This window comes from Misgurnus anguillicaudatus, chromosome 2 (assembly GCF_027580225.2).
Source record: "Misgurnus anguillicaudatus chromosome 2, ASM2758022v2, whole genome shotgun sequence".
Taxonomy (NCBI): domain Eukaryota; kingdom Metazoa; phylum Chordata; class Actinopteri; order Cypriniformes; family Cobitidae; genus Misgurnus; species Misgurnus anguillicaudatus.
The window spans coordinates 6,922,373-6,948,447 of NC_073338.2; the positions used below are offsets into that span (position 1 = coordinate 6,922,373).

Genomic DNA, 26,075 nt, shown 5'->3' on the forward strand with positions numbered 1-26,075 from the left:
TGAATCACACATACGATCATTTCAGAAATGGTCTTAGGTGAAATGTAGGACAGTTCCTACGTCGCACTTTTATAAATGAGGCCCCAGGACTAGGCTTTAGTTTAATTTGGAAATATAACTAGTTTTAACAAACACGCCTTACTAAAAACATTACCTGTGTGCATTTTGTGGCAAAACAAAGGGCCCTGTTGTATTTTAAGATATGTAAGTGCAAGTTGTTTTCTGTTTGGACCAGAGTATGTGAGTGGTGCGGAGTGGGAGCAGAGTGGCGTGATTTTGCCAGGAGCGAGAAGCAGATTTTTTGAATGTCGGAGCGTCGTGATTTTCTCTCGCTCCGAAAAAGCTCCACTATCACTCAGTCATGAGCAAGAACCAAAAACACTGTGAGACCAGGGAGGGGCACTGAAAATTTTTCTAAACATATATTTTGGCCCCAATTGCATTTGTTTTGTATTGTTTAACTACACAAACATTAATATAATATCATGTTATTTATTATTTAAATTTTTAATTATATTTTACTAATCCCTTCGCGATTTCTGCCTTTGCATTATATGATGGATGAATTCATAAGTTATTAACTCATTCACCGCCATTGACGAGTTATCTCGTCATTTATGAGTTCATATTTAACTAATAAATATGCCTTTCTGGATGAATTTCAAAGTGAAAGTGTAATACCGCTTTTATGCACCAGATGGCGCCAAACCGAATTTATCAAAAACGGAAGTTAAAAAGATTTAATGATTTATTTTAACTGCCTTTATGTTTGATAGTCATTCTGAGTCTGATCTCTAACATAAATTCCTTTACAAAAATGCAATTTTTTAAGCTTTTTGCTCAAAATGTTGTATTTTTGAAGAGAAATATCCATATTTCAGTGGTAAATTAAGTAGAAAAAGTAAATATATAATGAAACGTTTTTTCCCCATTTTGTTTGTTTGTTTATTGTTTGTTTGAAAGCAGAGGGTGTGTTCTTTAATTTGATATAATTTGTATGTTTATATATTTATAGAAAAAAAATTCCCTGCAAGGAATTTTGTTAAAATTTTGTTAAAATCACAAAAATGCAGGTGGGCAACTTTTCTCAAAAAGGCTGGCGGTGAATGAGTTTATAAGCACAGCTAAAGAAAGACAGAAAAAAAGAGTTTCTGAAATACTACAGAGCAAGGGTATGATGACAAAGAAGAACGCGATTGCGGGGAGGTGATTACATCATCAAAAGATTCATTGTGTAATATTAAAAGGCACAATGTCAAGAAAACACAAGTTTCTTTCCACTCCACTCCGCTCACATACTCTGGTTTGAACAGCTCTTAAAAATGTTTTAGTCTAGGACTAGTCTAATCCCAGTCCGGGAAACCACCCCTAAGTGTTTCTGCTCATCTCTTCACTTTTTTGTTTATCTGTTTATCAGTGATCTGATAGGGGATTATCACGCTGTTACATAGTACTTCCGCTGTCAAAGATCTTTGTGCACGGCCGCTTCCGGCACAGTTCAACAGTGGCTGAAACGAAGGCTACATGTCACTGCTCTGTTGGAAGTCGAACAAACAACGCCAATCCTACCTAGGTTTTCTTGGATTCCCGACTAGAAGTGGATGATGCGGCACTTTTTAACAACATTGCAGTGTTTAAAAGCAGCTTTACAAGAGAAGAAACCATAGAAAATGGGGAATTATTTATATATAGAATATAAAGCAATAAAATAGAATTGAATATATGGTATTTCTGCAAAGTTTTGTGTTCTCACAAATAAAAAATAAAAAACGGTATTAACTAATAAAATGGTATTAACTTTCCTTCGAGTATTAAGATGTAGTAGTCAATATGATAATGACAGGAATATTTATTTAATGTGTAAATGATTGTGTACTATAATCACGGCATTTTGAGTTTTGAATTTTGTGTTAAAATGTTATGCAAGAAAAAACAAACTCAGTTGTCATTTGCGTGCCGTCTTTACTATTTGGTTGTACTCGTGGCGGATGCAGAACGTGACATATGGGTGGGCATGGATTAAGTACAATTTGCGAGCCCTGCATAGGTTTGTTTTGTAGAAAGACTTTCTTTAAAGTGAATTTCGTTTTATATATATTGTATCTCAATATTAATCAATGTTTAATCAAACAATTGCCTCGATTTAATAAATAAGAAGCAAACCAAGAACGTCTGGTGTGGTGTGGATCGAAGTGAACCCACTATATATTTCCGCAGGCTACGTCTTTCTGATTTTAATGCATTTCTTAAATTAATGTCTCAATTACACAGTAGGCTTATAGAAACTTATGATAGGCTATTTGTTGCTTAAAAGCAATAGGTTATATTGTATAAAGTGTAGCAATAAACGTGGCGTGACTTATAGTGCTGAGTTAGAGAGATATCAAACAACATGTGATCAGATGCTTTCTATTGTTTTACCCCGCTGTCATATTTGTTGTGTGTTTATGTTATTGAGAGGAAAGTGCGCAGCACATATTTATAACGTGTTTGTTATTTAAAATACGTTTTCCACTTGCTTGCAAGAAAAGTTCTCAAAGTGATCATGGCTGAAAGCTGCTTTGGGAATATTTTTCTCATTAGAACCATAATGTAACGCAACATTCAACTGCTTTATAATAGTTTTCAAATAGTTATCAGGCTTACTTATAATTTTACTGTTTTTTAACATAACATGCTATAAAATACACCACATAAAGTAGTATCCATGTCTAACTATACAGAGTAGTATTTTTTTTTTTTGATTGGGCTTCGCGCCTGGTTGTACTGCATGTTGTCTGAAGCCTTAATATGCTTGTCGGGCTAGCGGTTGAGGGGTGCGAGCAAACAAATTTTATCAAACAACGCATAAGTAAAGTATTGAGATCAGTTTCGCGTTTTTTTTTTCCTTTTTTGCTGCTAACAACACATACATTTTTACCACGTTTGTAATTATCTTACCAATGACAAATAAATCAACTTTTTGATGATATTGTAATTATATGACCAGCACTTGTATATAAAACGAATAAAATAAAATTGAATATATTGTATTACTATAAACGTTTGTGTTCTCAAAATAAATAAAAATCAGAATATAATACAATGGTAATAAATGTCCTTCGAGTATAAGATGTTTAGTCAATATGATTAATGACAGGCATTATATTTAATTAGACATGACTTTCCATCTTATGTGAAAATGGCCCCTAACAAAAGAATTACGTGATAGCAGGTTTTTATATTACATAAAGAATTTGCAATAATAACATTAACAGCAGTGTAAAACAGCAGTGTAAAAACATCATTAGGTGCATCTCAGCACCATATGCTTACAAAAGTGAACTAGTGAGGTCTATAGCAATAAAAGCTATATTAACAGAAATTACTAAGCCCTAAATAATCTGTATTTCTTCAATTGAGTTATACACCGGAAGCGGCCGTGCACAAAGATCTTTGACAGCGGAAGTACTATGTAACAGCGTGATAATCCCCTATTAGCAGCAGGTGTCCATCATTAATGCTTCGGAACTTGTTAACTTGATTTCAGGTGGATCATTAGGAAACTAATGTAGGGAATAGTGAGTGAGTGAGTGTGTAGGGTGTGATTTGGGACAAAGTCTCTGAATGTGGACTTACAGGGCTTTAAATTCACAGTATTCTGAAAACATAGCACAGAATCTAACAGTATATTTCTGCATGTAAAGTAAATTATATTGCACTTTTATTATTGTTGGAAACAAGTTTTAAAATGAGATGAACATTAAAAGGTCAGTCTACATCACAAAATATTCAATGATGTGATTTCATTTTAAATTTAAAAAGGTAATTTACATTGAAGAATTGTTTTACATCACTGGCCACTGTATAGGGCTCTCAGTTTGTTTATTTAAATGTGTGTATGTAAATGAGCATTACTGATGTCATGCCACATACTAAGTGTGTCCACAAAACCAAAACACTTAGAAATAATGGATTTTATTGAATTACTGAGCAGAATCTAAATAAGAAAATCAAAATAACATATCAGACATGCTTTAAATTTCTTTAATTCAAAGACTCCTCATTACATATGTGTATAAAACATAGATAAAATTGACAAAGTAATTAAAAATAACAAATGTGTCAAGTGCAAGCAGTTAGTACATATGAGCTAGTATGAACATCTTGAAAGCCCATGTTCATCTCAAAATTATCAAATCCAATTTGAACCTTGTACCATGAACACATCAGTCCGGTCACATTATTAAGTGTTAATGTAAATGCTATTTCACAGCTTATCTGAATGATTTAATTCCAATTTAGACTCCTTCTTGAAAATGTATTTTTATTATGCACTGTATTTGATTATGTTTCCACATGCCTGCTTTAAGGCTGTGGATTTCATTAATAAGACCTAATCTCTTCTGTGGTTTGTTTTGCTTCAAAGAATGCAAATTCATGCACCATTTCCATTAGATTTTTCCTCAGGCACATGAAGAGTTTGCATTACACTAGCACAAAATGTTCTGTTTTTATTAAAGGCGGAGTTCACAATGTTGATATTTGAAATCACCTAAACAAACACGCCCCTACCCCAATAACTGGACCTTCTTTTAAAAGACCCGCCTCACACATACGCAACCTGGCAAGGATGTTGGTTAGTAGACACGCTCCTTACTGCTGATTGGCTATAAGTGTGTTTTGGTAGTCGGCCCGTCTCCTTTTCCAAAGCGTTTTTCAAACATTGTGCACCCCGCCAGCCTTTTTTTTAATTGCCATCCAGCATTTTTTGTGATTTTCACAAAAGTTTCACAAAAAATGCCTTCCAGGAAAAAATATAACATATAACATATATATTACGTAAATATATCAAATGAAAGAACAGACCATCTGCTTTCAAACAAACAATAAACAAACAAAACAGGGGAAAAGTTTCATATCTATATTTTTTCTCTGCTATACACTCTTTAATATGGGTATTTTTCTTAAAAAAAAAAATTGTTAGCAAAAAGCTTAAATAATTGCATTTTTGTAAAGGAATTTTGTTAGAGATCAGAATGATTATCAAAACATACACAGAGTTTAAAATGAGTAAATAATGTTCTGGCTTCAGTTTTTTTTTAATGGGTAAGTGGGTATTGTGTTTTGCAGATTAACATAAAAAAAATTATCTTAATTGTGGGGAAAGAGTTAAGCAGACTTCATTTACAAACATCGCCGGGCCTGTCCAACAGGCAATACGGGCAATTTTCTAGGGCCCTGCGACAAGACCAGGGCCCTTCACACATAAAAATTGTGTCATTGCATAAATCTCATAGACGCAATCAGCAGGCAGTACGTACTGCATGCGCAGGGACCTTATTGATTAAAACAGGGATCACAAAGACAGTAGGTGAAAAAAAACTATGATTATAAAAACTACAGTAAAATGATAATAAATACAAAACCATAATGTTAATGATGCGATGGCGCATGCGGAGGTGTGTCTCATTGCGCATGTTTGAAAATGAAACGTTCTGGATTATGGGTAATGTACTATCGTATGACAATGCAATGTTTACATTACATCTTTCAATAAAGATAAAAAATACTTATTTTAGTGAGGTTACGGTGGTAGGCTTTGGCAAACTATGGCATTAAAACGATACATTTTAGGAGCTGAAGAGAAAGAGAGGAAAGCAGAGAAAGAAAAACAATCACAAGGTATTTTCTGCTTTACATGGTTTAATTCCTATGCTAATTTGAAAACATTAGACAAATGTCCATCACCCTTTCTAAATTAACCCACATGAAAAAAGACTATTATACTATATCATTTACTGCAGTAAACTGTATAGTAAAATTCTTAGCTAATTTACTAGATGATTTACTAAAATATACTATAGTAGGGTATAAAAACAGTATACAGAATACTGTATCACCCTATAGTAATTATATTGTATTAATATCCATATTTGTATTGCTATACAGTAAGGTAGTTAGTAAAAAAGAAATATTGTTTTGAATATAAACTTGAGCAGAGTTAAAACAAAATTATGTGATATATTTTTGTATTATTATTATTGTAGTATAGTTTAAAGTTCAATTTAAAGAAGTACATTGACAATTAGTTCATATCACATTTGTCGTTTCAATTAGCGGTGCGTTTGCCAGTCAGATGAAAAACCTGTCCAACTTCATCCTTTCTCCACTTTATGCTCTTAAAGCCTCCAAGCCCCAAGGCCTTAAGCTTTTCACGTATCTTAAAGGCCAGAAAGAATAAAAAAAACACTATTAATTATAGTTTATTCATAGGCTATATATCATTCATAGTCCTCCTTAATTAAAACAAACAAGCTTGGTTAGCTTGGTTGCTAGGCAGTTGCTAAAGTGTTACTAAATTGGACAAGATCCGTCTCTAAAGAAGGCCCCAGACATTTTGGGACCAAACTACTCTTAGAAATTTTTATATAAAGAGAATTATCCTGTGTGTTTAATTATTGGTTGATATGTATTAATGGTGCTGTGTTGCTGGGTAAGCCCTTAGATGCATGACAGTTTAAGCACATCAAAAGCTGTATACTAGACTGAAACCCTTAAATTATTATCCAAGGGGCCTCATTTATAAAGCATGTGTACGCACAAAATGTATATTGAAATGTGCGTAAGCAATACATTTTGACTGTCTGTGTCAAACAAATACATTATTATACAATTATAAAACAATATATCAACAAATGTTAAAATTTGGTCTTCTTAACCCTCTGGGGTCTAAGGGGTTTTTAAGGCCCTGAAAAAGTTTTGACCTGCACTGACATTTGTGCTTTTTTCAGTTGTTTGAAATCATAATGGGCTCTATTATACTACCGGCGCAATGCAGCTCAATGCGGGACGCAAGTGCCTTTTGCTAGTATCAACCCGTGCAATGATCATTTTCACATTTAGCGCCACGTTGTTTAAATAGCAAATGCATTTGCACCCAATTTTGCACCCATGGCCGTTTTGGTCTGAAAACGAGGTGTGTTCATGTGCATTGTTGAGGTGTTGCTATTTTGAGGCAACTAAAATAGACTACGCCATTGACTAACAAAAACCTGGGGCAATATGTTTATAAAGAGCGCGTTAGTAATATGCGCCTATAAACGGGATGACAACGCGGGTTTGCTTATCAAATACATGAATGCGTAGCTGCACATAAATGCTTTTAAATATTAAAGATTAAAGTTTTGAATGTAAAAGATTATTATTGAGTCTCTTGGACATAAATGAGGACCGAATATGAGACATTAGAAGGCGCGAAGAGCTGCTTCACCTGTAGCCTGGTAAGTAAATAAATGCTTTGCTTTAAACAAATGCATCTATTTTTAAATGTTTTTAAATGCTACCATACGGATTTCTTGTATATGATGACACTGTACCTGTGGATATGGTGAGATGAGAAACATTTTAAAGTATGCTTTTTAAAAATCTCATGGCGCTGTTTGAGTGCTGAAACGCTTTGGTTGTCTGCACGTTTGTAATTTTTTATCTCTTGTTTGTATTTTTAGAGTACAAACCTTTTCTTGCATATTTGCAAATTATTTTATGAGATTCCAATGATTATGTAGGATATCAATACATTTACAGCAATTAAAAGCCTGTTATTAGTACTTATATGACTGAAAGAAAAAGGCTTTTAAAGTTTATAATCCAAAATTTTTTAAATTCAATAAAAATGAAAACACCACATTTTTAACATTATTTTTAAACTGGGGATCTTCTTCCTCCGCTTAGTTTTTCAGTTTACAAAGTCTGTCATCTAAATAGGGATTAGACATAGCGCAACTGGCTCTTAAAGGGGATGAGCATTAAGACTCTCATTGGTTTATTGCATGTTACGCCCAACACACACCCATTACTCATTAGGAGAATATGAACAACCCTTTTCGACCCTGCGCTCGGCGCACAAACCATTTTTCCCATCGTTAAATTAGCAAAAGTGGCATTGGACACGCTCATTTAGACTGTGCGCTTAAGACAATGCGCTTAGATCGTTAAAATAGAGCTCAATAATGGCAAAAGTCTCATAACACTGTGTTCAGCACAAACTGGGCTACAATATTATATGAGCAACATGTATTTTTGAGAGGAAAATGTTTATGCGTGGTTTTTGAAAAAGCTACATTTTTAAGTCACTGATTTAAGTCCACAAAACTCATTCTAAACATGTTTTTAAAACAGGATCTAGTAGTCTAGAGTTTTTTCTTCAAAATGAAGTGAAAATCATTCTGACTACTCATTCGCATGAAACAATATGTTGATTTACAATTTCTAAGACACTTTTGCCTGGGAAATGCTGCATGTAAAGAGGTGTGAAAGCTCCTGAATAATCAGTGATTGACAGCTTAGGAAACAAAAGACTTGCATAATGAGTCTTGTAACAGGAATGTAACTTTCCTTATATTAAAACCATGATAAGGTTTCAATAGAACGTAAACACACACATACACACACACACACACACACACACACACACACACACATTCTGGTTTCCATGTGTTGTGGGGACATTCCATAGACGTAATGCATTTTATAATGTACAAACTGTATATTCTATTCCCTTCCTCTAACCCAAACCCTAACCACAACCATCACAGATAATGTTCTGCTACTTCACATTTTCAAGAAACAGCGAGAACTGACCATAGACAGTAAAAGAAAGGAACTGACAGCAACTCAGACAGAGGAAGAACCGGCCACCGTTACCCTCCATGATCCTGTGCAACGCCAGGTCTCTACGGAATAAAATGAAGGAGCGTCACATTAACATCAAAGGCTGCTTCGCGTACCAGGACTCAAGTCTTATGGTGTTCACGGAAACTTGGCTCCACAGAGACATTCCAAACTCAGCTGTGGAAATAGATGGCTTTTCTCTTATTCGGGCTGATAGGACTGAATCACCGGGGGAAAGAGAGTGGAGGCGGACTGTGCATATTCGTGAGTAACAGATGGTGCACACAACACACACTGAGAGAGACCAAAATGTCGAAATACTCCGTGTTAGCCTAAGGCCATTTTATCTTCCCAGAGAGTTTGGGAATGTTGTTGTTTGGGCAGTATACGTTCCACCAAGTGGTAATGCAGCGAGAGCTGCTTCTATTATCGCGGATTGTGTTCACTGTCAGCTACAGCGAACCCCAAATGCCCCCATTTTTATTATGGGTGATTTTAACAACTGTAAACTGGAACTTTCCCTCCCTGGCTTTGCACAATATGTCACAAGTAAAACACGTGGAAAAAGACGCTTGATAAATGCTATGGTAACATTAAAGATGCCTATCTCTCCAAATTAAAGCCTCCTTTAGCAAACTCTGACCACAATACCATACACTTAATACCAACTTACAAGACTGTGCTCAAGCAAAACAAACCACTAACCAAAAGTGTGGCTGTGTGGTCGGCAGACAGTATAGAGACACTCAGGGAATGTTTTTCCTGCACGGACTGGAGTATTTTTCATAGCACAAACATAGACGATACCACTGAGTCAACAACAAGTTACATTCTTTTCTGTGTTGATAATATTGTGGAAAAAAAGATATTATCATGTACCCCAACAATAAGCCATATATAACAAAAGAGGTGAAAGAGTGCATTAACAGGAAAAAGGCTGCTTTTAGGAGTGGTGAACGACTGCAACTAAAAACAATACAACAAGAGCTCAATCAGCTGCTACGGGCAGCTCGAAAGCGACAATAAGACATCTATGAGGAACCATTTGCTACATGAAATTCCAAAAAACTAGCAAGAGACCATTTATCTCCACAGACGAACTCAATAAAGCAAATGAATTAAACACATTCTACAGCAGGTTCGAGATAGAGGATTATTCCCATGAGTGTAACACCACCCAGGAGTCCATCCTATGTGACCCGGAATACACACCTTATGTGGAAAAGCATGTGGTGTAGTCTGTCTTTAAACAGGTGTGCTCCAAAAAGTCAACTGGTCCCGATGGCATTCCTGGTTTCTTGTTAAAAACTTTTGAAAAGAACTAACCCCGGCTTGGTGGCCTGTTTTCCAGCAATCTTTAAGCACTCACACTGTCCCAAGTCTGTGGAAAAAATCTGTCATTACACCTGTCCCGAAAAAACTCTTGTCCAAAGGACAATAATGATTACAGACCGATCGCATTGACATCCGTTGTTATGAAATGCCTAGAAAAAATCTTGGTCTTCATGCTCAGAGCTGACACAGATTCACAGCAGGATCCACAACAGTTTGCCTATAGGCATAAAAAAGGCACAGATGACGCTGTAAATAGCATAACACATCTGATTTCAAAACATCTGGAGGATAACAATGCCTATGCACGTTTGCTTTTTGTAGATTTTAGTTCTGCTTTTAATACAGTTCAACCTCACCTTTTGATCGAGAAAATGATTAACCCCTTCCTGATCAAAAGACAACACACATTGGAGCTCCTCAGGGCTGTGTAAGTTCACCAGTGTTGTTTACACTCTACACTAATGACTGTAGGAGAACACATACTGGAAATTACATTTTTTAATTTTCTGACGACACAGCCATTTTGAGCCTACTGTACAAGGACAAAGATCCCCATCCTTACTATTGTGAGAAAGAAAACTTTGTACAGTGTTGTGATGCCAATAAACTGATCCTGAATGTGAGAAAAAAAACAGAAGAGCTGGTGTTTGATCCCAGAGCAGTCAGGGCCCACAGTTCTGTGGTTATTCATGACACCCCAATTAAACAGGTGCATTCCTATAAGTACCTTGGCATTCACATTGACAATATGCTCACATGGCAGATCCATGTTGATAACCTATGTGCTAAACTCCAGCAAAGACTGTATTTTTTGAGGAGGTTGAGGTTGTATGGCGTCAATAAAAAGATGACAATGTTTTACCAAGCTGTTCTAGAGAGTATAATAACCCAGTGGTTCTCAAACTTTTTTGGCTGAAGTACCCCTTTTTATGATTTTTTCAAGCCGAGTACCCCTTAACCAGACAACATTTAGCTTTAAAATACAGTGAAATGAGAGTGAGACAGTTATTATATCTGATGCCCCAGAGCAGGTTTATTGCTTATTAGTATTTATCACGAAACTGCTGGTATTTTTGAGACTCTGGTTTGTTTTTTCTTTTTTAAGAAGCCACCTCTCCTAACTTAAATTATTTCAAGCAATTATAAAGCTGCTGAACTGAAACCTTAGCGCATGCGCCAGACATGATCAACAGGTTGAACTCGCACATGCATTTTGTACAATGTGCTTTAAATTTAAGATTTTTTTAAATGCATGCTTTGTGTAGTCCTAATGTCATATAAAAATAATGTCATCATGATTTACTGATTTTATTGATTTATTTCTAAATGTCAGTTTCCACTTTCTCTCACGTACCCCCTGCAGTACCCCTAGGGGTACGCGTACCCCCATTTGAGAACCACTGTAATAACCTATAGAATTCAAGTCTGGTATGGCAACCTTTCTGTACAATCAAAGAACAGACTCTCAAACATCTTTAAAACTGCCATGAAAATTATAGAGGCAAACAACCTCCCATCCCTTCAATTATTATATGAACAGTCACTGTCCAGAGGGGCGCACAAGGTTCTGGCCGACCCTTCACACATCTTACATCTTGAGTATGTGCTCCTGCCCTCAGGCAGAAGGTATAGAGTTCCAAAATGCAGACTCAATCGTTTCAAAAACTCTTTTGTGCCTGCCTCCATCTCTATCCTGAATGGCAAGGGCCAGGGTCCTTGAGTGTACTTGGCCTATATTACTACTTTAAATTGTCTACTGCAGGGGTGTCCAGACTTTTTTGTGTGGTGATCTACTTTTAAAACTTTTAAAATGATAAAGCCGACAAGATCTACCTGCTAAAAAACACAGTTACATTTTTTAACGACAATTTAAAAGCGTATTAGGACTATACTGCATATCTCTACATTGAATTTAAGGCTGTCCCCATTAGGCTACTCCATTCTTTTTTAGGAGTTAAAAAAGTCATTGAGTACATGTCTAGTACTGCTTACAGCTCACGTAACACACGCTGTTTCTGCATTTCTGATATTAATCTGGAGTACCTAGAGTAGTATGACATCCTTTATATCTCTGAAGAGTCTTTAGTTTAATCAGATTTATAAAAGAAAGATTAGCTTTACCGAATCTTTCCGATAACGTACGAAAAAATGAAGAAGGAGGAGTTATACTGCGGGAGGAGGGAGTACGAGTCATGCAACACTATACAACACTGTTTTAACTTATGATTCACTACATGTTCGTGTCATTTATATAATATACACGCACCTATTTCCAACATAAGACAGAAGTCTTACTTACCACGTGTAACTCGTCATGACCCGGTTCTGAAAATCCACCGCATCAAACACACACGCAAAACTCCGCTGCTAATCCGGATAATAAACTATAACCATTGTTTCCATAAGGCTGGACGTCTTCTCCTTACATTCAAAAACACACTTCTTGTTGTGCCATTGTTGACTTTTGAAATTCAACAAAGCTGAGTGGCCTGATAAGCTGTTAGCAAGCTCTGGCGTCTCCCGCTGACTGACGGCTGGGCGGGGTTTTCCGGGGGAAGTTTTCCGGCGGAAGCCCATATAAAGAAGTGATACGTATCGAAAACCCCTGAAACGTCAGTTAGAACCGTAATCGAAAAAAATTAGCCGAAACTTGTACGAACCCTGGCGAAGTGCATTCGGCACAGAAATACTCTGAAACACGCCCAACTGCATTTTTGACACTGCCTACGTTTAGCATGAGGAAACAACTCTATAACTGTGTTAATAAGTCAGAATGCTTGAAATACCATTAAACCCCCCCTTTAAAATAGCGGAGACGCAGTTTAGTGAAACAAACTATAAAAAGACAACAGTATCAGAAGCCTCGCTTTAAAAAAAGAGCAGTGCGACACGGCTTTCTATTGCTAGGCAACCACAGAGTCAGCTGTCTTGTCAATCAAATATTGAAGCGTGAGCGCTCTTTTGCTGTTAACTGTCATATTAGCAGAAACTTTAAAAAGAGGGCGCTTGCTCTGACCTTGTTTGAGGATGAGAGGTGCACAAACACAGGAGAGAGTGAGCGAGTGGAGTCCGGTTCTTCAAAGCAACTGTAAACTTCCCTTACTACAACGTAAGGCCCGCCTCTCCCCTCATTCGATTGGACAATGGAAAGACGCGAATGACGTCGGGCGCTTCTGCGCTCTCAGCGTTCCTTCAAAGGCGCGTGCTGCGGCCGGCGGCAAAAACCGCAAGGCGCTCAGCACGCATTAACATAGCTTAAACAGCGCGCAAACGCTCCCTGTCCATAGAATATCATTCAAAAAAGGCGCTTGCAACTGCCATAAACGCTTTTGGTGTGATTAGCCCCTCTCATAATGCCTATTTCGCCCTGTTTTCCGATGCTCATGGAGCATCATATACAGTTAACTTATGTGCGATCTACCGGCATTGGCTTTGCGATGGACTGGTCGATCGCGATCAACGTATTGGACACCCCTGGTCTACTGTATGTTTATTTTTTATTATTACACTCTTGACTAGTGATTACTATATTAACTTATATACTATATATACTTATATACTATTATACTGTGGTGCTATCCAAATAATTAATAATAGCCTTTCTAGGATGCTTCGCGTCATATCTATGTTCTCTTCCACTCTTGTGTAAAACTAAAGATGACGTGGTGTATATGATCCCTTAACTCTGTGTGACTTCATAACACTACGACTGTGAGGTAGTATTTGTGATTTCATAATTATGTGATTATAGGGTGGTATATGTGATTTTTGATTATGTGACTATAGGGTAGTATATGTGATTCTTAATCATGTGATTACAGGGTGGTATATGTGATTGTAGGGTAATATATGGGATTCTTAATCATGTGATTATAAGGTGGTATATGTGATTCTTTTAAACGTGATTTGGAGTGTATATGTTATTCTTTTTTAATGGTGTGATTATGAGGTGGTATAAGTGATTGACTGTGTTGCGATCATGATGTTATGTGATTATATGGTGGCTTATGTGATTTCCGTTTAATCCCAAATTTTTTCTTGGAATTTGAATACACGCAATTTACTCCTTAGACCTCCCTGACACACAAACTTTATGCCTTCTTTGATTTTATGTTGGTTAAGTTAGTGAAATAGTTAGTTTTATACTCGGTCACAATTTTTCATGTAAAAGTCTAATTTCTTGCCCAGAGCCAACATCAACACTTTTAGAGCTATCAGAAATAAGAAAAAAGACACGGTCACGGGATTAAACGGTTTGGGACCATGTGGTTTTCTTGCAAATCCATTAACTAAGGGATTATGATGATGAGGTGGTATATGTATTGTGCAACTGTGAGGCTGTATATGTAACTACATATCCATGTGAATGTTAGACGATTTATGTGTGTATTGTAACTGTGAAGATGCAGCACACACTACTGCCCATGAAAAATTTCCCTAAGGGGACTATAAAGTGTATCGTATCGTACAGCGTATCGTATCATATAGTTATTTCTATTTAAATATTTTGTCTTAATTTCACAAGTATACCTTAAAAAAACATGGTTTCACCACAGAAAAGTGCAACCATGTTTTTGGCTACAAATACTATAGTAATCATTGTAAATTTATTAAATTTATTGTTATTGACTTTGGCCATTAAAAAATTAATACAGGGTTAGTTTTTGGTTGGCCAGCGAGACTTTTACTTTTGTGCAGGAAAAAGCTCAAAAGAAAAACTGCCTATCATTGTCTCAACTCTTATTTGTGTTTTTTTATCATTATAGTAGAAACACAGGAGCATGGTCAACTTATCAATGTTTACAGACGCCATTACTCCCCAACGTGTTGATTGTGAAAACATGGACATGAGTGTGATTCTGCATTTAATAAACTTGCTGTGCAGAGATATACGCATAGACGTGAGTAAACAAGGATTTAGATGTGCTGTTTGCAATCGCGTCTTTTATAAGAATATCAAAGTGCGTCAAATTTTATGCCTTGTGTGTTTGTGTATGTGTCGTGTGTGATGGTCGTGTGTACTGTTTGACGGAAGGACAAAGAAAACACTCCCTTCTGGAAATAACTTTTAGTAAAACACATACACAAGTATGATTCAGATGTCATGTTTGGTGCAATCGGATAAAAGTCAACTCGACACAGCAAGGAATCGAGAGACTGGATCAGAGATCGAGTATCCATTGACTGCAGGAGGCGAGAGTTATGCATATGGATCTCTCTATTTTTTTTTGGCCCGCCACCACCACCCTTACTTTTTTTATAAAGTAAATTATTTTTACAATACAGACAATAGATATACTTATATACAGTGCACATAAGGGGAGGGGGATTTAAGCACCACGTTAAAGTGTAACACATAACATAAAACAAAATAACAGACAGATGACAGAGGGACAATACAGTTGCTGTAAGAACTTATTATTGCTGGTTGAATAGAATGATCTTGAGGTTCACATTCGTTAGTCACAGTTAGGGTATTTAAGGGGAAATGGGTTTAAAAAGGGTTTGAAAAACATGTTATGCATGAGTATAAATAGTGTGTGCCTATAAAAAGAAAATAAATAAACTTATGCTTTGTGTACACCTAAAGACTTTGAAAAGATTTAGAAAAGACTTTATAAGATTATCAGCTCACATCTAAAGACTTGGGTTCACAGTTTTTAGTCTCAGACTAAAGATTTTACAAACACTGAATCTTGTAGTGACACTATTTACAAGACTACAACAAGATTATTTTAGCTTTTTATCATCATGCTCAGCAGTGATTTAACAAAAATGTATGCGCGTGTTCATTGTGCTTTCACACCAGCTGCGTTTGCAGCGCATACTGTGCAGTTTACAGTTTTTCTCAGTCGCTTTGGTACATTTCTCAGATCAGAATTGAAATTCTCAAAACTACTTGTTCATTTCTCACATCATTGTGTCACTTGTGCACATCAAAAAAGCAGTTTCTTATTTCTTTGAACAAGTTACACTGAAGTCTTCCTATACCTCCTGACCCAGCAAGCGTGTTTGGCTAACAAGGCTAAATTTGGGCTGCCAGTGAAAGTCTAATATTATTAGATATTAGTTATATTGACAACGTGACTAAACAATAAAGTCTTATCCATACACAATGACACATTGACTTGTCATTCTGATGGCAAAGACATGTTCATTGACACAGATATTTGAGAGATGAATTTTGAGTAAGAGAGTGGCTTTTGCAGGTTATTCATGGTGTTTTGCTACTTGTCCGAATTGTTTTGAGAAATGCACTTACTGTTTTGCAAATTGTGAGTATGATTGGAGAAATGTACCAAAGCGACATACTGTAATAACAGTATAAAAATCTCAAGTTCACATTACTTTATTTTATATGCATTAATGAGCAAAACCTCTTCAAGACGGTTTTTGACGGTCAGTGTAATTTATATAACTGTGATTTGTTTAACCCACATTGTTTTCGTGATGTTCTGGTTCGTGTAATGACAGATATATACACAATAGACAATTATAGACATAAAAAGCCCTTGGCGCATTATTAAATCTGTTTCTCTTAAGTTTTAAGATAAAATAAAAAAACACTCAGTGATTGACAGCATGAAGCAATCGATCGTGTTTCCCGTCAACAGTTTAAGCATAAGATTTAGATGTATAGATGTACGTTATCTGTTTCTCTGAACAGTATTAAGCTTTATGAGGACTCATTTGCTGGGCAGAGAGTGAATGACAGCGCAGACTTCTGGTGTTTTTAAATATTTCATTGCTTTCTTTTACATTGCTCAAAATCATGACTGTTTGAAACACACATTTATGACATTTATGGCGTCACATGTATGACCGCACGCGTGCGGTGTACGTGCTTGTGCTTTAACTTGTTAACATGAGCGCCGAAAAAAACACGCGCCACTTACGCGTTGCTCACGCTTGCGGCGTGAAGAATGTAAGCACATACCAGAAAACATTAGCACGTTATGCCATTCAATAGAGTGGTAGAGTTAGCATGTTAACACACACAGGCAATATCGCTCCACTTCTTTTCTTTTTCCACTCTGTCGTGGTATGAATGGCAGTTTACATCAAAAAGACACGGCTGCTCTGCCCACCGCTCATCAATGCGCTCCTCTTTATCCACGGTCCATTTTCGCCTACTTCGCGCTCGTTGTGTTTCCACGTCCGTCGACATGTTTCTTTGTTGTGACTGATGGCTTCCTGTTTCCGGAGAACGAATTTATTGGTTGTTGATTGTTTTACGTCATGAGACTACGCTGGGACTTGCGATAATATCAAACATGTTTGATATGAAAGACTAAAGAAAGACTGGCATAAATCGGGTCGCTGACTGCAGATTATCACCTCACAGTTAACGATCGAGACGACGGGAGCGCGCCGAGACTCCAGCTAGATTCCTAAAGACTGCCGGTCTTTAGTCTGGGACTGTGAAAATCCTTTGGTGTACGCTAGGCATTACATAACAGAAGAGGGAGATGTGTGACTGGTAATGTACACGGCTTGTAGCTATGTTGTTGTATTAAGAAATGATAAAAATAAAAATGGGGAAAAGATGCCTTCAAAGGATGATATCTGCTTAGCGACAGCTAGAGAGACGAGCAAGGGATTCCTGTATTTTTGCGGGATATGGATTTCAGAAAAGTCGCCAATGAGACAGAGTGTTGGAGATAATAGGATTCTGTGACTCAGGATGGTGGATAGTGTCTCAGTGACTGTAACCCAAAATGATTGAACTGGTTGGCATTGCCACATGGCGTGTAAATAGTCATCTATGCTACCTAAAGTGCATTGTAAACAAATATTGGTGTTGTGTAGGCCCATTTTGAACATTCTACATTTGGGTGATGTGAGTTCTGTGAATGACTTTATATTGTATAAGCTGCAGGTTTGTGTTATTGGTCATGAAAAATGTGTTCCTACAGATTTGTTCCCAGTACTCAGGGTTGGAAGAGAAGGCCAAGTCAGCTTCCCACTTGGTTGTTGGGAGTGTCATTGTTGTGTTTTGGTTGGAAATCATAGTGTATAGTTGGGAGGTTAATTTTTTTAAGTAATTAATTTTCATAAGTTCTTCTATAAGTTGAGATGGTTGTAATGTGTTGTTGATAAGTCTGGTTTTGTGTTTAATTCTAAGTCTAAGTTGTTGATATTGAAGGACTAGTTCTTTCCCAACCCCATATTTCTGTGCGAGTGTGTCAAATGACATGAAGTGTTGGTTCTCAAATACGAACTGTCATAAACCGAAAACTTTGTTTATTGTTATAAATTCCACCATCAACCCCTCCACTGGTCTTGATATAGAAGTGTCATTAGTTTCCTGTGAAGACTTTCTCTGTTTCTTTGTACAGAAGACACATGACCTAAGAATGGGGCTAAACCCAGTTTCATCTGACCCTTCAACTCTCTCTAGATGTACTGCTGTTTTTAGTTGTTTTACTCCTGTTACAGATAATCACTTGATAGAAATAGTAGATCACCTAAAGGCATCTGGTTCCCCTACTGATGTAATGCCCCCTCTCTTCTTTAAACAAGTTATAGATGTGGTTGCTCAAAATCTTCTGTCTTTGATAAATCGCTGTTTACAAACAGGTACTTTTCCAGAGTCGCTTAAACATGCAACTGTTCGCCCTCTGCTTAAAAAACAGGGCATGGATCCTACTATTCTGACAAATTTTAGGCCCATCTCTAACTTGTCTTTCATTTAAAAAATTATTGAGAAATCAGTTCTTGACCAAACACAATCTTTCATGGCTGAAAATTCGATCTTTGAGGTTTTCCAATCTGGGTTTAGAAAACATCACTCTACTGAGACTGCACTGCTGAGAGTTTCAAATGACATATTGCTAACATGTGACTCAGGTAACTATGCGGTTTTACTCCTTCTACAACCCCAAAACAGAAAAAGTTGGGACACAGTAGAAATTGTGCGTAAAAAAGGAATGGAATAATTTACAAATCTCATAAACTTATATTTTATTCACAGTAGAATATAGATAACAAATCAAATGTTGAAAGTGATACATTTTGAAATGTCATGCCAGGTGTTGGCTCGTTTTGGATTTCGTGAGAGCTGCACATTCCAAAAAAAGTTGGGACAGGTAACAATAAGAGGCCAGAAAAGTTAAATGTACATATAAAGGAACAGCTGGAGGAGGACCAATGTTTAGGAATAAGAATGTTGTCCCATTCTTGTCTAAAACAGGCTTCTAGTTGCTCAACTGTCTTAGGTCTTCTTTGTCACATCTTCCTCTTTATGATCCGCCGAATGTTTTCTGTGGGTGACAGATCTGGACTGCAAGCTGGCCATTTCAGTACTCAGATCCTTCTTCTACGCAGTCTTGACATTGTAATTGATGCAGTATGTGGTCTGGGATTGTCATGTTGGAAAATGCAAGGTCTTCCCTGAAAGAGACGACGTCTGAATGGGATCATAAGTATCTAGAACTTGGATAAACCTTTCAGCATTGATGGTGCCTTTCCAGATGTGTAAGCTGCCCATGTCACACGTACTCATGCAACCCCAAACCATCAGAGATGCAGGCTTCTGAAAAGAGCGCTAATAACAACTTGGGTTGTCATTGTCCTCTTTAGTCCGGATGAAATGGCGTCCCAGTTTTTCAAAAAGAACTTCAAATTTTAATTCGTTGGACCACAGAACAGTTTTCCACTTTGCCAAAGTCCATTTTAAATGAGCCTTGCCCAGGGAAAATGCCTGTGCTTCTGGATCATGTTTAGATATGGCTTCTTTTTTGACCTACAGAGTTTAGCTGGCAACAGCGAATGACACAATGGATTGTGTTCACTGACAATGTTTTCTGGAAGTATTCCTGAGCCCATGTTATGATTTGCATTACAGTAGTATTCCTGTATGTGATGCAGTGCTGTCTTAGGGCCCGAAGATCACGGGCATCCAGTATGGTTTTCCGGCCTTGACCCTTACGAACAGAGATTGTTCCAGATTCTCTGAATCTTTGGATGATATTATGCACTGTAGATGATGATAACTTCAAAATCTTTGCAATTTTTCTTTGAGAAACTCAGAAAACTATTTTTCGCCGCAGCATTGGGGGAATTGGTGATTCTCTGCCCATCTTGACCTCTGAGAGACACTGCCACTCTGAGAGGCTCTTTTTATAACCAATCATGTTGCCAATTGACCTAATAAGTTGCAAATTGGTCTTTCAGCTGTTCCTTATATGTACATTTTAATTTTCTGGCCTCTTATTGCTACCTGTCCCAACTTTTTTTGGAATGTGTAGCTCTCATGAAATCCAAAATGAGGCAATATTTGGCATGACATTTCAAAATATCAAAACATTTGATATGTTATCTATATTCTGTTGTGAGTAAAATATACGTTTGTGGGATTGGTGGATTGTTCCATTCCTTTTTTACTCACAATTTCTACAATGTCCCAACTTTTTCTGTTTTGGGGTTGTAGATCTAACCGCTGCATTTGATACTGTCGATCATGCTGTACTTCTTGATCGACTGGAATATTGTGCTGGCATAACTGGCAGTGCCCTGCAGTGGTTTAGATCCTATCTGACAAATAGGACCTTTTCAGTGAAGTTAGGAGATCATATTTCAAGTAAAGCTGCGATAACCAGTGGAGTTCCTCAAGGATCAATTTTAGCTCCCTTTCTTTTCTCTCTCTATATGCTCCCTCTTGGCTCTATTTTCAGAAAGTATGGGCTATCGTTCCATTGCTATGCAGACGATACACACGTTTTTCTGCCTCTAAAACGGAATGCACTGGATAGACTGAATGCACTATTGCTTTGTTTGAGTGATGTAAAGAAATGGCTGTCCCTAAACTTTTTAAATTTCAATGAAAGCAAAACAGAACTGATTGTTTTTAAACCCTCTGTGTCTGTGACTTCTACAATTCCAAATTTGGGTGAGTTATCACTGTATGTTAAGCAACATGTACAAAATTTGGGTGTTGCATTTGATGAGCAAATGAAATTTGATAGACAGATTTATACTGTGGTTAAATCTTACTTTTTCCAACTGTGGCTTCTTGTTAAAGTAAAACCTTTCCTATCTTTTAAAAACCTTGAAAAAGTGATACATGCGTTCATTACCTCCAGATTAGATTACTGTAATTCATCGTACGCTGGGATTAGTCAAACAGCTCTTTCTCGTTTACAGCTGGTTCAGAACGCAGCAGCAAGATTTCTGACCAGGTCTCGTAAGCGGGATCATATCACTCCAGTTTTACAGTCTTTACATTGGCTGCCTGTACGCTATAGAGTTGATTTAAAAATTTTATTAATTGTGTTTAAGTCATTACATGGTATGGCCCCTTTGTATATATCTGAACTTTTAATTGAACGCAGTGAAACAAGATCTCTCCGGTCATCAAACCAGAGACTATTGGTTACAAAGACGAGGCTGAAGTCCAGGGGCGATCGTGCGTTTTCATCTATCGCCCCAAGACTTTGGAATGAGTTGCCCTCTTCTATTAGATTAGCTCCCTCAAGATTAAATACCTATCTGTTTGATAAAGCTTTTATTTCTGGTTGAAGCACTGTGTTTTACCATGATTTAACTTAGTTTTTATTATTTTAAATTATTTTAAATATTGTTTATGGTACTTTTTTAATTTTTAAATATTAATTTTAACTTTCATTTTTATTCTTACTGTGCAAATGTGGTGTATGTTTTATGTAAAGCACATTGGTCAACCATGTCTTGTGTAAATGGTGCTATATAAATAAAATTGACATTGACATGATGTGTGATTCCTTTTTGTGCCCATGTCGGGAAAAAAAGAGGTTTATTTTGAATCATGAATTCTGGGTTGTGCCAAAGTGGGGTAAACTTGTTTAATTCTAGTAATGATTTTGTGATTTGAAAGGGGAGGTCTGAAATTGGGATATTTATGCATTGGTTTTGTTCCAATTTTAGCCATAGGTAATTACACTTGTGTATATTGATCCATTTAACTAAATACTGTAATTGATTTGCCAGGACGTAATGATGGAAGTTTGGATCCCAAAGCCCCCCATGTGATTTTTTTATGTTGTAGTGTTGAGAGTGAAATTCTAGGTTTTTTATTTTTCCAATAAAATTGCGTTGTTAAAGAATTAAGAGTTTTGAACAATTTATCTGTAGGAGTGATGGGGATCATAGAAAAAAGGTAGTTAATTTGACACCTACTGTCGTGTGTGCTTCATACCGGCAGTAGTGATTACATCCAGAGTGAGTCGAGGGTGATTATCGTGTGTGGTTCTTGATATATTGACTTTGCTCTGCATCTATCTCTTTTCTAAATAAACATTGTGAACTTGCTATTGACTCCGAGACCTTCATTGTGACAGATTGTTACAATTGTATTTTGCATAAGTCTTCACTGTGCCTATTCAAAGCTCGAGGGCCAACACATAACTTTTAGATTTATAAGCAGAAATAAACTACATTTTAACATTTTATAATACCTTGTCATACTTCTGTAATTTTTATGAAAGTAACTCAAAAGTAACGCAAAAGAAGTGTAACTCATTACAATTCAGAGACAGTAATATTGTAATGTAACTAATTACTTTACAAATTACTGTCATTTGAATGTATAATGTATTACACTTTGGAAATAACTTTCCCAACACTGTTAGAAACACACACAGATCGTGGTCCAAACCAATCGGAGAAAGTGAAGGGCGGACCCCTCCCTCCCTCTCACTCACAAATATAAGCTGTCGAGCAGTAAAACCCAACCTTTGAGGAGAAGTGGATCGCCGACTACAGTTCCCCCTAGTGGACGCAGTTCTACTAATAGGAGTACTATGAAAAGTTGCCTGTTTTCCACTTTTGTGTCTTTAAATGCTCGTTTTTTGAGGTCGACAGCTTATAAAAACTGATTTCTGGGTTCTTTGGCTTGTTAGCTGTACATTTTGTCACACAGCAGCTTTTAGGCATTATTCTGTTTTTGTTATAAGCCAGAAATGACAAGGAGGCAGCCTCTAGCAATACATAGTCAATGGAGACGGTTGGGCGTGGTTTTCAGGTTATGACGCGCTGCGCTCTGTCTCTATTATTCATGAAGATCCTAGCACAACCTTGACTCGTCTTGACTATAGATTTAATATAATTACTACGTTTTTTTTGAATAGGCAACAAACTTCAGACTGAAAATTGAATGATGGGTATTCAACAAATTATATGAAGGTAATGAAAGTATTTAAGACAAAGTCAAACCTCATTCAGTGTGGCGTTCTGTAGTGAAGGATCATTTAAATTGTATTTTTCATCCTGGGCCAAGTTCAATCTGACAATCTGTCTTGTAACGTACTTGTCCTCTACAGAAATACAATTTGATATTTATTAGTCAAATTCAATAATACAGACCAAATGTGATTTTTTGCTTTACATAATTTATATTAATGCATTAGGCAGGCTTTATTATTAAAAATTTTGTAGATGCAATAAAAGTCAACTTTATTAAATAGTTTTGTTCACTGGGCTTCATACCCATGACTTTTTGGGCTACTATGTAATTAATTTGTTAAACTCACCTCCATGGCAGATGAAATGGTACTGTTGGTTACAGCTGTATTGAACCCATTTCCCAGAATCAATTGTTGACATGGCAGCACAGTCACCAAAACTTATGAATGGATGTCCTGCTGCCCAGTTTCTAAAGGTGAGATTCCATTGATCAGACCACTGCCAAGATTCCTTGTAAAGACCGATCCAGACCCATGCCCAGGAATCTACAACAGCTGCATATAGTTGGTTCTGCTCTTCAGAGTTGTGGATGGTGGCCAGATCAGTGTAATGCTGTCTGCAGTAACTTTGAGCATCTGTCCAGTTTTTCCATACATATATCCTGATGTATCCAGTGCTGTCTATTAAGAGATCCAAAGGAAATCTAGACTCACATCTTTGCAGTTAGACAGAATATTAACAGTCAATAAAGTGACTACTTACCACTGTAGCACACAAATTGATAATAGGTTTGACAAGTATAATCGTACCAGACATTATTGGCAAAAAATACACAATCTTGTCCAGTAGGTTCTCCTCTGGCCCATGTAATGTACTGTGAAATGTTATCTTCTCCATGTGACCAAACCCAATGACTCTGTGCTGTCTTTTGCAGTCCAATCCACATTGATCCTCTGTACCCATCCGTTTCATTGACTAAATTTATCATCCTGTTCACATCATCCATCGAGTCTACAGTAGCCAGATCAGTGAATCTATATCTACAGTAACTCTGAGCTTGTGTCCATGTCATACTTATGTTTATGTACTGATACTCTCGCCAAAGACCAGAAGCGCTGTACAGAAGTCCTGTTAAAATGAACATGTTTAAATATATGCATGTGTACACATAGGGCCCTATCTTGCACCCAGCGCAATTGACTTTGTCAGTGACGCATGTATCATTTCGTATTTTGCACCGGCGCACAGCGGGTTTTTCCCTCCACAGACGCACGTCGGCAAACTGGGAATGAAAAAGGAGGCGTGCTCCGGCGCAAACCATCCCTGATGCTATTTTGCAGTTTCAAAAAACAATTGCGCTACTAACAAAAAAAACTAGTCTAAAGTCAGTGGCGCGTTGCGCGAAGTTCATTATGCTATTTTAAGGGCGCATGCTTGACCATAATGTATAGCGTGCACAACGCGCATTGCTTATCTAATCTACACAGATGCAACAGTTATTTTTGCAAATCATTAATTGTTACAATAAAAAATATAAGATAAGGGAAATCATTAAATCATAAATTGTTACAATAAAAATATTAATACATGAGATAAGGGAAATCATTGTGGTGAGCATTGTGGTAATAGTTTTTATTTATTTTGTGTGGCAGCGTTAAACAAGTATCATGCAAATAACGATTAAAATATTTTCATAAGTTTGTTGTGTGGCTGTATTACGTTTATTTTATCTAAATAATAATTCAAATGTTTTCATAAGAAACCTTAATGTATATGAACTTGATTTGTAAGTGTACTTTTGGGTTGGACCTTGCGTTTCTTGTGTCCGATTTCAAAGCCCCCAAACCCCTTCAGCTGTGAGGGTGGACGCAGCGATGTCCTCCTGTGTGCCCGGCGTGCCCGATTTATGCTGGCAAGCTTGGGATCCCCCCGTCTCCTCCTGACATCATTGTAGTGCTTGGCGCAGCTGATGAGACAATTGCAGCTATTTCCTCTCACGCCTGTTTAACAGCGACGCTGATTCGGGTGGGTTTCTCCTATCCCCATACAAAACAACTTCTCTGTCTTTGACTGCTCTTACAAGAACGTGGGTCTCCTCGGCTGTGAACCGCTCCTGGCGTGCGCCTGGTAAATCCGTCATAATAATAGCAACCTGCCATGGAACTTGCTCCCTTGCATTTAAAGGGAATGTTGGATAACGTTCTGATTGGTTTATTTGACGTTACGCCCAAACCACACCTATGAATAATGGACCTACTTCAGACCAACCCCTTATTGATTTGCGCCCGGCGCAAGACTTATTTCTCCCGCCGTGAAAATAGCAACAGCGCCCAAGATCCGCCCACAAAGTCACTTGCGCTCTGCGCTTCGCACTTGCGTTTCAGATCGTTAAAATAGGGCCCATAGTGTGAAAACCGATTTAAAAAATGACACCAACCTGACAGCAGCAGAAACAAACTCATGTTCATAACTGCTGTCACAGCTCCTCGATGATGTTTCACCATCACTGCACGCTAATCTGTTATAATAAGAGAAGATCAAGAATTCAATTATTAAATTATTTTCTGTAGCGCAGTGTTGAAAGAAATGGTTGTGGTAAATGAGGACAGTACGCTTAAAATTTACTTACAGGCACAGGTTTTTATTTTGGGTTATTCAAAATAAACTCAAGTGTAATGAAGAAGCAGATGTATAGCACTGATTCTTTTGAAAAGTGACAAACAAAATATCGATACTATGTAAATTTGTGGATATCTTCCCTGCTGAAAAAACAGCATACCAGTAAGACCAGCATATGTTGTGTTTTGGTGCTAGTTTGCTAGTGAACACCAGCTAAACCAGGATCAGCACCAGCATTTGCACCAGCTAAACCACCACCAAACCAGCATTAGCGCCAGCATCCCATGCTGGTCATACCAGCAAATGTT

General features: G+C 37.2%; 1 non-coding gene across 1 annotated transcript; it reads right to left on the reverse strand.

Annotated features, from left to right (window-relative positions):
- Positions 1-5,458: 5,458 nt before the first annotated feature.
- LOC129441587 (uncharacterized) lies at positions 5,459-25,672 on the reverse strand. Its single transcript, XR_012371548.1, has 4 exons — positions 25,586-25,672; positions 23,496-24,276; positions 23,179-23,279; positions 5,459-6,202 (listed from the first exon to the last, which is right to left on the reverse strand). It is a non-coding gene; the product is annotated as an uncharacterized protein (transcript).
- Between the last annotated feature and the right edge of the window lie 403 nt (positions 25,673-26,075).